Source organism: Mirounga angustirostris, unplaced genomic scaffold (genome assembly GCF_029215605.1).
Source record: "Mirounga angustirostris isolate CCGP_5_RB_7025 unplaced genomic scaffold, mMirAng1.0.hap1 SCAF_13, whole genome shotgun sequence".
Lineage (NCBI taxonomy): Eukaryota > Metazoa > Chordata > Mammalia > Carnivora > Phocidae > Mirounga > Mirounga angustirostris.
The window spans coordinates 95,523,058-95,533,643 of NW_026991721.1; positions in this window are offsets into that span (position 1 = coordinate 95,523,058).

A 10,586-nucleotide genomic window follows, 5' to 3' on the forward strand; every position below is an offset into this window, starting at 1 on the left:
AAAAAATTGTTAAAAAAAAGAAAAAAAAAGAATGTCACATCTGTCTTATGGCTTAGAATTCTCTTTGTTCTATTGTACCTTCATTAAAATGTAAGGTCATTGGTGTAGAGAATTTTTTTAAAAGTCGGATTTTATTGACATAGCTGTCGAAAAGTATATAACCAGAAGTGTGCAGCCTGATGAATTTTCACAGAGTGGCTATATCCACAGAATGAGCACCAGGATGGAGAAACGGCAGGTCAAGGACCTCAGGAGCTATACTCATGCTCCCTTCCGGTCACTGTCCTCATACCAAGGCTAACCCCCATCCTACCTTTTACCCCATAGATTAATTTTGCCAGTTGTTGAACTCAATATAAATGAAATCATATAGAGAATATTCATAGGGTTTTAAAAAACATGTACATTCATTGTCCATTTTTACAGAGTGGGTTATTTAACCCCAAACCCAGATTTTTTTTTGTGAAGATTTTATTTATTTATTTGACAGAGAGAGACACACAGTGAGAGAGGGAACACAAGTAGGGGGAGTGGGAGAGGGAGAAGCAGGCCCCCTGCCGGGCAGGGAGCCACCCAGGCACCCCTCAGATTTTTTTTTTTAAATGTGACAGGATCCTTGTGGTGATGGAAATGTTCTGCATTTTGACTGAATCGATGTCAAGGTCCTGGTTGTGACGTTGTTCTAGAGTTTTGCAGTATGTTACCATTAGAGGAAACTGAGTCACACTGTCTTTATTTCTTACAGCTGATGTGAGTCTATGAGCATCTCAGCATAAAAAGTTTAATTAAAAAACATATTAAGGGGGCGCCTGGGTGGCTCAGACGGTTAACCGTCTGCCTTCGGCTCAGGTCATGATCCCAGGGTTCTGGGATCAAGCCCCGCATTGGGCTCCCTGCTTGGCGGGGAGCCTGTTTCTCCCTCTCCCTCTGCCTGCCGCTCCCCCTGCTTGTGCTCTCTCTCTCTCTGTCAAAATAAAGTCTTTAAAAAAAAACATATTAAAAATTATTTTATTTTATTTATTTTTTTAAACATTTTAAAATTTAAATTCAATTAACAGGTCTGTGATTCATCAGTCTTACATAATACTCAGATTAAGAATAATTTTAAAAGAACAATGTGACAGTGCTAGGCCTGCCTTTCTCATGGCAACAACTGGCTGGAGCTGGGGAGCAGCTGTGTTCGTGGATGGGCATGTGTTTTTTCTGGTTTGCCCCAGTCCCCGCTCGCTTTTTTTTTTTTTTTTTAATTTATTTGAGGAAGTGAGAGCATGAGTGGAGGGGCAGAGGGGGAGGGAGAAGTAGACTCCCTGCTGAGCAGGGAGCCCAATGTGGGGCTCCATCCCAGGACCCTGAGATCACGACCTGAGCTGAAGGCAGACGCTTAACCGACTGAGCCACCCAGGCTCCCCTAGATCTAGCCTAATAAATATAGAATGGTGACGCCTGGGTGTCATCTTAAACCCAGTGTGTCTTCAACTCCCTTTTCCCCCTCCGAGACGATTGCTGAAAATAGTAAAGAATGAGAGGTGGGGACCTCTGGGCAGGACCCAGGGCAGAACAGTGCTTAGGCTGAGGCCCGGGAAGACCAGAATTGCTGAGTCACATTTCAAGTCAAGACTTGGCGGCAAGCTTGTTTGGGAAGTCTCCACTCGCAGTTATTCCGTAAGCAGGCTAATTGCAAGTTCAGCTTTCTTCTGCGAAGATTAGGTCTGTTTTCAAAGGTAAAGCATGCTGTCTCCGCGATGTTTATGGAGCAAAATATTTGAAGATGTTGGAAAAGGTGAAGCTTTTTCCCGCTCTGCCTGGCACGGTGTGTCTCACGTGGAGACTCCGTCTTTTAATTAACCAGCAGATTATTTTCCACCCTCTTACTGTTGTAACTCGGTGGGTGCTTGATACAACCACTTTTGATTATCTGTCCTTAAATCTTCAAGTGGGTGTAAAACCCGTTAATAATGTCTATTACCTTTAGGAAAAGTAAAGCCTCCTTAGTGTTATTGAGGAGTATTTATTGCCTTCTCTTGTACTCGTATTTAAAATTTCCATTACTGGGGCACCTGGCTGGCTCAGTCGGTGGAGCGTGTGACTCTTGATCTCAGGGATGTGAGTTCGAGCCCCACGTTGGGTGTAGGGATTGCTTAAAAAGAAAATCTTAAAAAAAATCAAATCAAATTTCCATGACTTCTTAGAATTCCCCCTACATTTTCAGAATTTAACTGAGAACCCTTGTAACACAATGGAGAGAAAAGAATTTCATCTTCCATAGCTCCTTTCCTGCTGTTCTGCTCTTGTCCTAAGCTTGCTTTGTAGAAGGACCAGAGGGTTTGGAATTAAAACCCAGTTGCACCTGGGGCGCCTGAGTGGTTTAAATTGGTCAAGCATTTGACTCCTGGTTTCCGCTCCGGTCATGCTCTCAAGGCTCTGAGCTCAGCGGGGAGTCTGCTCAGGATTCTCTCTCTCTCCCTCTGCCCCTCCGCCCACTTGGATGTGTGAGCTTGCACGCTCTCTCTCTCTCTCAAATAAATGAGTAAATCTTAAAAGGAAAAAAAAAAACCCAGCTACACTGTCTCCCAGCTACGTGGTCTTGGGCAAGTTACTAAATCTTCCAGGCTCATTTCCTCAGCTGTGAAATGGGGATATTAAGGGGACCTGGGTGGCTCAGTCGATCAAGCGTCTGACTCTTGATCTCAGCTCAGGTCTTCATCTCAGGGTTGTGAGTTCAAGCTCTGCATTGGGCTCCATGTTGGACATGGATCCTAGTTAAAAAAAAGAAAAAAGAAATAGAGGGCACCTGGGTGGCTCAGTTGGTTAAGCGACTGCCTTCGGCTCAGGTCATGATCCCAGAGTCCTGGGATCGAGTCCCACATCGGGCTCCCGGCTCGGCAGAGAGCCTGCTTCTCCCTCTGACCCTATCCCCTCTCATGCTGTTTCTCTCTCTCAAGTAAATAAATAAAATCTTAAAAAAAAAGAGAGAATAGAAATATTAATCAAGTACTTTCTAAGTGTGAGATGTAAAGATATGAAAAGTAAGCTATGTGACAAGTGATGGTTCTTACTATTACCATGCTCCAGCTCCTACTTGAAGTTCCTACATAGGCCATCCTGTTTCAATCCTTTTTAAAAAATTTTTAGGGGTGCCTGGGTGGCTCAGTTGGTTAAGCGACTGCCTTCGGCTCAGGTCATGATCCTGGAGTCCCGGGATCGAGTCCCGCATCAGGCTCCCTGCTCGGCAGGGAGTCTGCTTCTCCCTCTGACCCTCCTGCCTCTCATGCTCTCTCTCATTCTCTCTCTTGCAAATAAATAAATAAAAATCTAAAAAAAAAAAAATAATAATTTTTAAAAAATATTTTATTTATTTGACAGAGAGAGAACATGAGAGAGGGAACACAAGCAGGGGGAGGGAGAGGGAGAAGCAGGCTTCCCGTGGAGCAGGGAGCCCGATGCGGGGCTCGATCCTAGGACCGTGGGATCATGACCTGAGCCAAAGGCAGATGCTTAATGCCTGAGCCACCCAGGTGTTCCCCCTTTTTTAATTTAAATTAAATTAGGCAACTTATAGTACATCATTAGTTTCCGATGTAGAGTTCCATGCTGTTTCAGTCCTAACGCCAAGACTTTGGCCCAGCCCTGCCTTTTTGTCAAGTGGATGCCAGGTATTGTTTAACCTTCTCGAGCAGCTTCCCTAGTGCTCCCAGGCAGAGTCCTCCTAATTCTTGTGCTATCACTTGCACCTGGCGTGTCCTTCATCACTGCGATGCACTCCATATTGTGACTACTTGTTAAAAGCCTGATCACTCCTTGAGGGCTAAGATCGTATCTTTTCTTTAACCTTTGAATTCCTAAGAACAGCACCTGACTCTTAGTAGTTTGGCTCTGGCGATGGCCTGGAAGTTGGCCAGACCTGGTTCTGGATTCTGGTCATGTCACTAGGTGGGAAACCTTGGGTGTGTGCCTGACCTCTAAGTCTCAGACTTGGGCAAATTTCCTCTCTCATTCCTGTCACCAACTATGGCAGACCTCTTCCTTTCTCTTTCAGACGTCTGCTCCGCTATCTCCTGTCTCACTCTGGGGGAGTGACCTGTCTTTCCTAGGAAACACATAAAGGAGAAGCCATTAGGGGAGAACTTCCTCAGGAGGAGAGAGAACTTTACACACACACACACACACACACACACAGAGGAAAACTACTTCAGTTTTTGTTACCGACCCTTTTACCTTCAAAGTTAGCCTTATCTGGGCTCATTCTGGGGTTCCTCTTATCTAGGCTGACCGTAGAAATTATCTTCCAAACCATAACACCAGAATATAAAAGGGGTGCTATTAATCATTACAGGATAGCAGGTATAAACCAGGACACTCCTGAACAACCAGAACATTCTTTTTAAACATTTTTTAAATTTTTAGAAAGATTTTATTTATTTATCTGAGAAAGAGAGAGAGAGAGAGAGCAGGAGTGGGGCGAGAGGGGCAGAGGGAGAGGGAGATAATCTCAGGCAGACTTCCCACTCATTGTGGAGCCCGGTGCAGGGCTCAGTCTCACGACCCTGAGACCATGACTTGAGCCAAAATAGAGTCGGATGCGTAATGGACAGAGCCACCCAGGCGCCCACTGAGTGATTTTTTTTTTTTAAAGATTTTATTTATTTGACAGAGAGAGACACAGTGAGAGGAAACACAAGCAGGGAGAGTGGGAGGGGGAGAGGGAGGCTTCCTTAGGAGCAGGGAGCCCGATGTGGGACCCGATCCCAGGACCCTGGGATCATGACCTGCGCCGAAGGCAGACACTTAATGACTGAGCCACCCAGCCGCCCCAGTGATTCTTTTTAATACACAAATCGGATCAGGTCACTTTTTGCTTAAAAGTTTTCAGTCTTTTTTTTTTTTTTAAGATTTTATTTATTTATTTGAGAGAGAGAATGAGAAAGAGAGAGCACGAGAGGGGGGAGGGTCAGAGGGAGAAACAGACTCCCCGCTGAGCAGGGAGCCCGATGCGGGACTCGATCCCAGGACCTTGGGATCATGACCTGAGCCGAAGGCAGTCGCTTAACCAAAAAGTTTTCAGTCTTTCTACTGTCTTCAAGATAAAGTCCAAACCACCTTAACCCTTATCAAGAACTGTTAGGGTCTGGCCTCTGATTAGATTTTCAGCCTCACCTCTGGTTAATCATTCTTTTTACCCTTTTCTCTGTACCTACAATAGGGCTCAGTAGATACAAGAATGAACAAATCTCTCTGAGCCTCAATTTCCTCATCTATAAAATGGAGACATCTGCTTATCTTGCAGTTATGGAAATCAGAAATAATATATGTAACATGCCTACCACAGTGCTGGTTACATAGTAGGCACCTTTTTTTTTTTTTAAGTTTTTTTTAAAGATTTTATTTATTTATTTGACAGAGAGAGACGTAGCGAGAGCAGGAACACAAGCAGGGGGAGTGGGAGAGGGAGAAGCAGGCTTCCCGTGGAGCAGGGAGCCCGATGCGGGGCTCGATCCCAGGACCCTGGGATCATGACCTGAGCCGAAGGCAGACGCTTAACGACTGAGCCACCCAGGCACCCCTTAAGTTTTTATTTTTAAATAATCTCTACACCCAAAGTGGGGCTTGAACTTGCAACCCCGAGATCAAGAGATGCACACTCCACCGACTGAGCCAGCCAGACACTCCAGGTAGGCACTTGATAAATGGAAATATTCTTTTTAAATTTTTTTTTTTTAAGATTTTATTTTATTTATTTGACAGAGAGACACAGCGAGAGAGGGAACACAAGCAGGGGGAGTGGGAGAGGGAGAAGCAGGCTTCCCACCGAGCAGGGAGCCTGATGCGGGGCTCGATCCCAGGAACCCAAGGCCATGACCCAAGCCGAAGGCAGACGCTCAACGACTGAGCCACCCAGGCGCCCCTCTTTTTAAATATTTTATTTGTTTATTTGAGAGAGAGAGAGAGTCAGAGAACACGAGCGGGGGTGGGAGGGTGGGAGGAGAGGCAGAGGGAGAGGGAGAAGCAGGCTCTCCACTGAACAGGGAGCCTGATGTGGGGCTCCATCCCAGGACCCTGGGATCATGACCTGAGCCAAAGGCAGATGCTTAACCAACTGAGCCACCCAGGCATCCCTGAATTAACTCTTTAAAAAATTTATAATAGTATCAACTTATGGAAATAAAGTGAAATAGTACAGAAAGTAAAAGTTGTCCATTCTAATTCCCCAGGTCTCACTCCTCTGAGGCAACCATTCCATATATTTAGATATATTATGTGTATGTGTATAATATAAAAGTAAAGAGAATCATGGTCACACCAGATATATACTGTTACAACCTAGCCTTAATTTTTTTTTTTTTTAAAGATTTCATTTATTTATTTGTCAGAGAGAGAGAAAGGGAGAGAGCACAAGCAGGGGGACCGGCAGGCAGACGGAGAAGCAGGCTCCCTGCCGAGGCTCAGTCCCAGGACTCTGGGATCAGGACCTGAAGGCAGACGCTTAACTGACAGAGCCACCCAGGCGCCCCATTAGTGGTAATTTTTCTTTGTTAAAAACTACCAGTATTCTAAGGAATGATGTCTAAACTAGCATAATGTAAAATAATGAATCTCAAACACTTTATAAACATTTACTTAATGCTAAGGAAAGTTGGTGAAAGAGGGAATAGATTTTGCCAACGCCTTATTACGAACATTTTCAAACATGCAGAGAAGTGGGAAGAATTTTACACTGAACACCTGTATACCCCACCTAGGTTCTTCAAGTAACATTTTATTATACATGTTTTGTCACGCATCTGCTCATTCCTTATCCATCCCTTTATCTACTTATCCATCAATGCATCTTACTTTTCTCATGCATTTTAAAATTAAATTGCAGGGGCGCCTGGGTGGTTCAGTCAGTGGGGTGTCTGACTTCAGCTCAGGTCATGATCTCGGGGTCCTGGGATCAAACCCCGCTTTGGGCTCCCTGCTCAGTGGGAGTCTGCTTGTCCCTCTCCCTCTGCCCCTCCCCATGCTTGTGCTCTCTCTCTCTCTCTAAATAAATAAATAAATAAAATCTTAAAAAAAATTAAATTGCAGGCATCAGGACACATTCTGCTACACACTTCAACATTAACGAGTCCAATATTTATTTATAATTCTTTTTAAAAAATATTGAAATAAAATTTTCATACAATGAAACACACAAAATGTTAAATGTATACCATTCGAAGAGTTTTTTCAAATGCACAAGCCTGTGTAACCCAAGTCCCTATCAAAATGCAGAACATTAATATCACTCTAGAAATTTCCCTTGTGCCCCTCCTGTTAGCCCGTCCCCACTTTCCCAAGGGTAAACACTGTTAGGATTTTCCACCAAAGATTAGTTTTGCCTGTTCTAGAACTTCATATCAATGGAACCAAAGAGTATGTGCTACTTTATATCTGACTAATTTTGTTCAACATTGTATTTTTGAGATGCATCCATGTGGTTGAATGTATCAGAAGCTTGTTCCTGTTTTCCCCTGAGTAGTATCCCATTGTATGAGTATTCTACAGAAGTACCTGTTTTTCTGTTGATGGACCCCTGGGCTGTTTTCAGTTCAGGACTATTATGAATAAAACGCCTATGGATATTCTCATACAAGTCTTTTTGTGGACATACAACTTCATTTCTCTTGGATAAATACCTGGGAGTGGAATTGCTAAGGTGGTTAGCTTTATACGAAACTTGGCCTGATAAGAAACTCTCAGATCTCCTCCCAAAGTGGTCACAGGATCAGTTTTCAATATCTTAATTAAATATAATCACAAACAACCAAATTTACTGAGTGTTTTCGATGGGCACCAAGCATAGAGCTGTATTTAAATACAGTATTTCATCAGATTCTTACACCCAGCCTACGGGGCAGATATTACTATTCTCATTTTACATATGCCATAATCGAGGCACAGAGAATGAAATCTCTGCCCAAGTCCTCACAGCTAGTCAGTGGCCAAGTGTGCATTTGGATCCAAGCAGGTGGGATTCCAGTTTCTGCCTCCTGCCTCCCAATATGTAGTAGTCAAAAAAGAAGTGGCTGGGTCTTTTCTTGGGAAATGAATTAATTTCCTAAGAATGAATATTGGTCATGGTAACCAAAAGATGCTATGTTCATCAATAAACATGATATAAATATAAATTCTCACCCATTATTTCGATGTGGAACCTATGGTGGACAGGGAGATCCTTCGGTTATCTTCAAAGATACCCATCTCTCCAGCCCTGTGCAAATCCATCTAGCTGCTCTTTAGAGTAAGGGAAGGGTTAAACCTCAGAGTCACTTCTGTGGGCCTGTTAATAAGAGCATGATGCCCCTCCTCTGTAATTAAGAAAGGAGCCCAGGGCTTTACTGGGGAGGCATCCAAGCTGCAGTCAGGTGGGGAGATAGGAAGGTGTTCCCTCACATGGTTTTTCTAAGCTATTAGAGCTCAGTCTCAGATCCAGACTTGGCTTTGGAATATCTCTAGGGAATGCAAGGCAAAGAGGAGGACCAAGGGGAACACACCACTTCTTTTGGGCTGAGAGCCCACCTCTCATCTAGGACTCTGACATCCTAGCCTCCCTCTCTCATCTTTGAGAAGCTCACCAGAAGTTAAAAAAAAAAAAAAAGGAAGGAAAGAAAGGAGCTATCGATTGGCACTGCTGTTGGTAGGGGTGGCTGGGAGTCTCTGAGTCTTCTGAAAATGGGTATTAAGTTTGGACTTTTCAATCTGGCTCCTAGGCCAGGGGGCATATGAGAAAGTCGGTAGATTATGTGGTGGTGAGGTCCCAAGGCTTTTCCTCATTATTTTTAATGGTCTGGTAAATACCAGAGTAATTCCACTCTTTTCAGGTCGTGTCTTAGCTACTTCCAAATGGTGTAGTTGTCAGGATCAAATTCATACTCCTTAGGATGGAGAATGAGGACCCTGGACATCTGGGCCCAGTCTCTCCAGCCTCCTGGCCTGCCACTCTTCTCTGAGCACTGGGTTGAGAAATTATTTGTGGGTCCCATGGAGACCACATTTCCTGCCCACCCCCTCCCGTTTGTTCCAGCAGGAGTGCCTCTGTTTCTCCTCTCTCTCCAGAATTCCCATTTATCCTTTAAGGACCCATTTCAGGGGGCCTGGGTGGCTCAGTCAGTTAAGGTCTGACTCTTGATTTCGGCTCAGGTCATGATCTCAGGGTCATGAGATTGAGCCCCACATTGGGCTCCATGCTGGGTGTGGAGCCTGCTTGGGATTCTCTCTGCCCCTCCCTCCTGACTCTCTCTCTCTCAAGTCACAAATATGGTAATTATTTATTAACATACACACTGCACCTCCCAATCTTCTTTGGAACTCCGGTTTTTCTCCCCAGGCAGAAATCTCTTATTCTACTTTTTATTTTTCTTAAAAATTTTATTTATTTATTTGACAGAGAGAGACACAGCGAGAGAAGGAACACAAGCAGGGGGAGTGGGAGAGGGAGAAGCAGGCTTCCTGCCGAGCAGGGAGCCCGATGCGGGGCTCGATCCCAGGACCCTGGGACCATGACCCGAGCCAAAGGCAGACGCCTAACGACTGAGCCACCCAGGAGCCCCTCTTATTCTACTTTTTATGTCTTGCCTGGCATAGAATAAAAATTAAATATAATCTTTCCTAATAAGAAAACATATGGACAGAAAAGTTTTGAGTAAACAAACACTTTATTTGAACCACCCCAAGAGCTAAATCATTTGTTTCTCTTGCTTTGTAATGCTGATTTCATCTTGTGAAAAAAAACCCCACACACTTTTGCCTTAGATGTTAACATGACAATTTTTACAAATACTGATACAGACTAGTTATCCTTTATGTCTTTTGAGCTCTTGGTGAGTTTCCTCCTCGCCAGTGAGTTTCTTGGTACCCCATTAGAAATATTTTTGGGAAACGTGTAGGCGGTTGGGACAGATGAGGTGCCTTCAAAACTATTGGTACGCCATCCATTTTAACGATAATCAGGATTTTTCTCTGGAAAAGTTTAGGAAAAAAAGTGATGTTTCTGAGAACTTCACTCTCCTTCTTTTTCTCCCATTTGCCTAGGCACTAAGTGCACTTTAGACCTTACCTAGAAGCCTCCAGTTTTGATCACAGTCCTGCTGACTGGCTCCCTGGGGACTCAGGGGCACATATCCTTTTTACTCAGTGTTTTCTCAACTTAAGGAGTCTGGCCATTGGTCTCCTCCCTCCCCTCGCTGGGAGGGGAACTGGGTGACTCTGGAGCCACTCCTGTTAACTGGAAGGAAGGAATTGGGCATTGCTGGGCACCAAGCCAGGAACTTGAACTCTGCTGAAGAATGGGATCTGGGCGGCTGCTGACCCTCAGAGCAGGGCTGGAGGCCAGCTCGCAGGGCATCTGGCTACCTGGGGGGTGGGGTGGGGGGTGGGGGTAAGATTCTTCTCCTGACAACAGGCAGTTTGTTCAGGCTGCCTGCCCTGATTCCTCTCCTGCTGCTTTTCTCTGTGTCCTTGACCTCTTTGGTAACTCTACCTCTCACCAAATTCTGCAGTTTGCTCTAGACTTCAAAACCTCAGGCTCCTCCCTTTCCTTTAGAGCTGCATTTCTCTGCAAGTTGGAA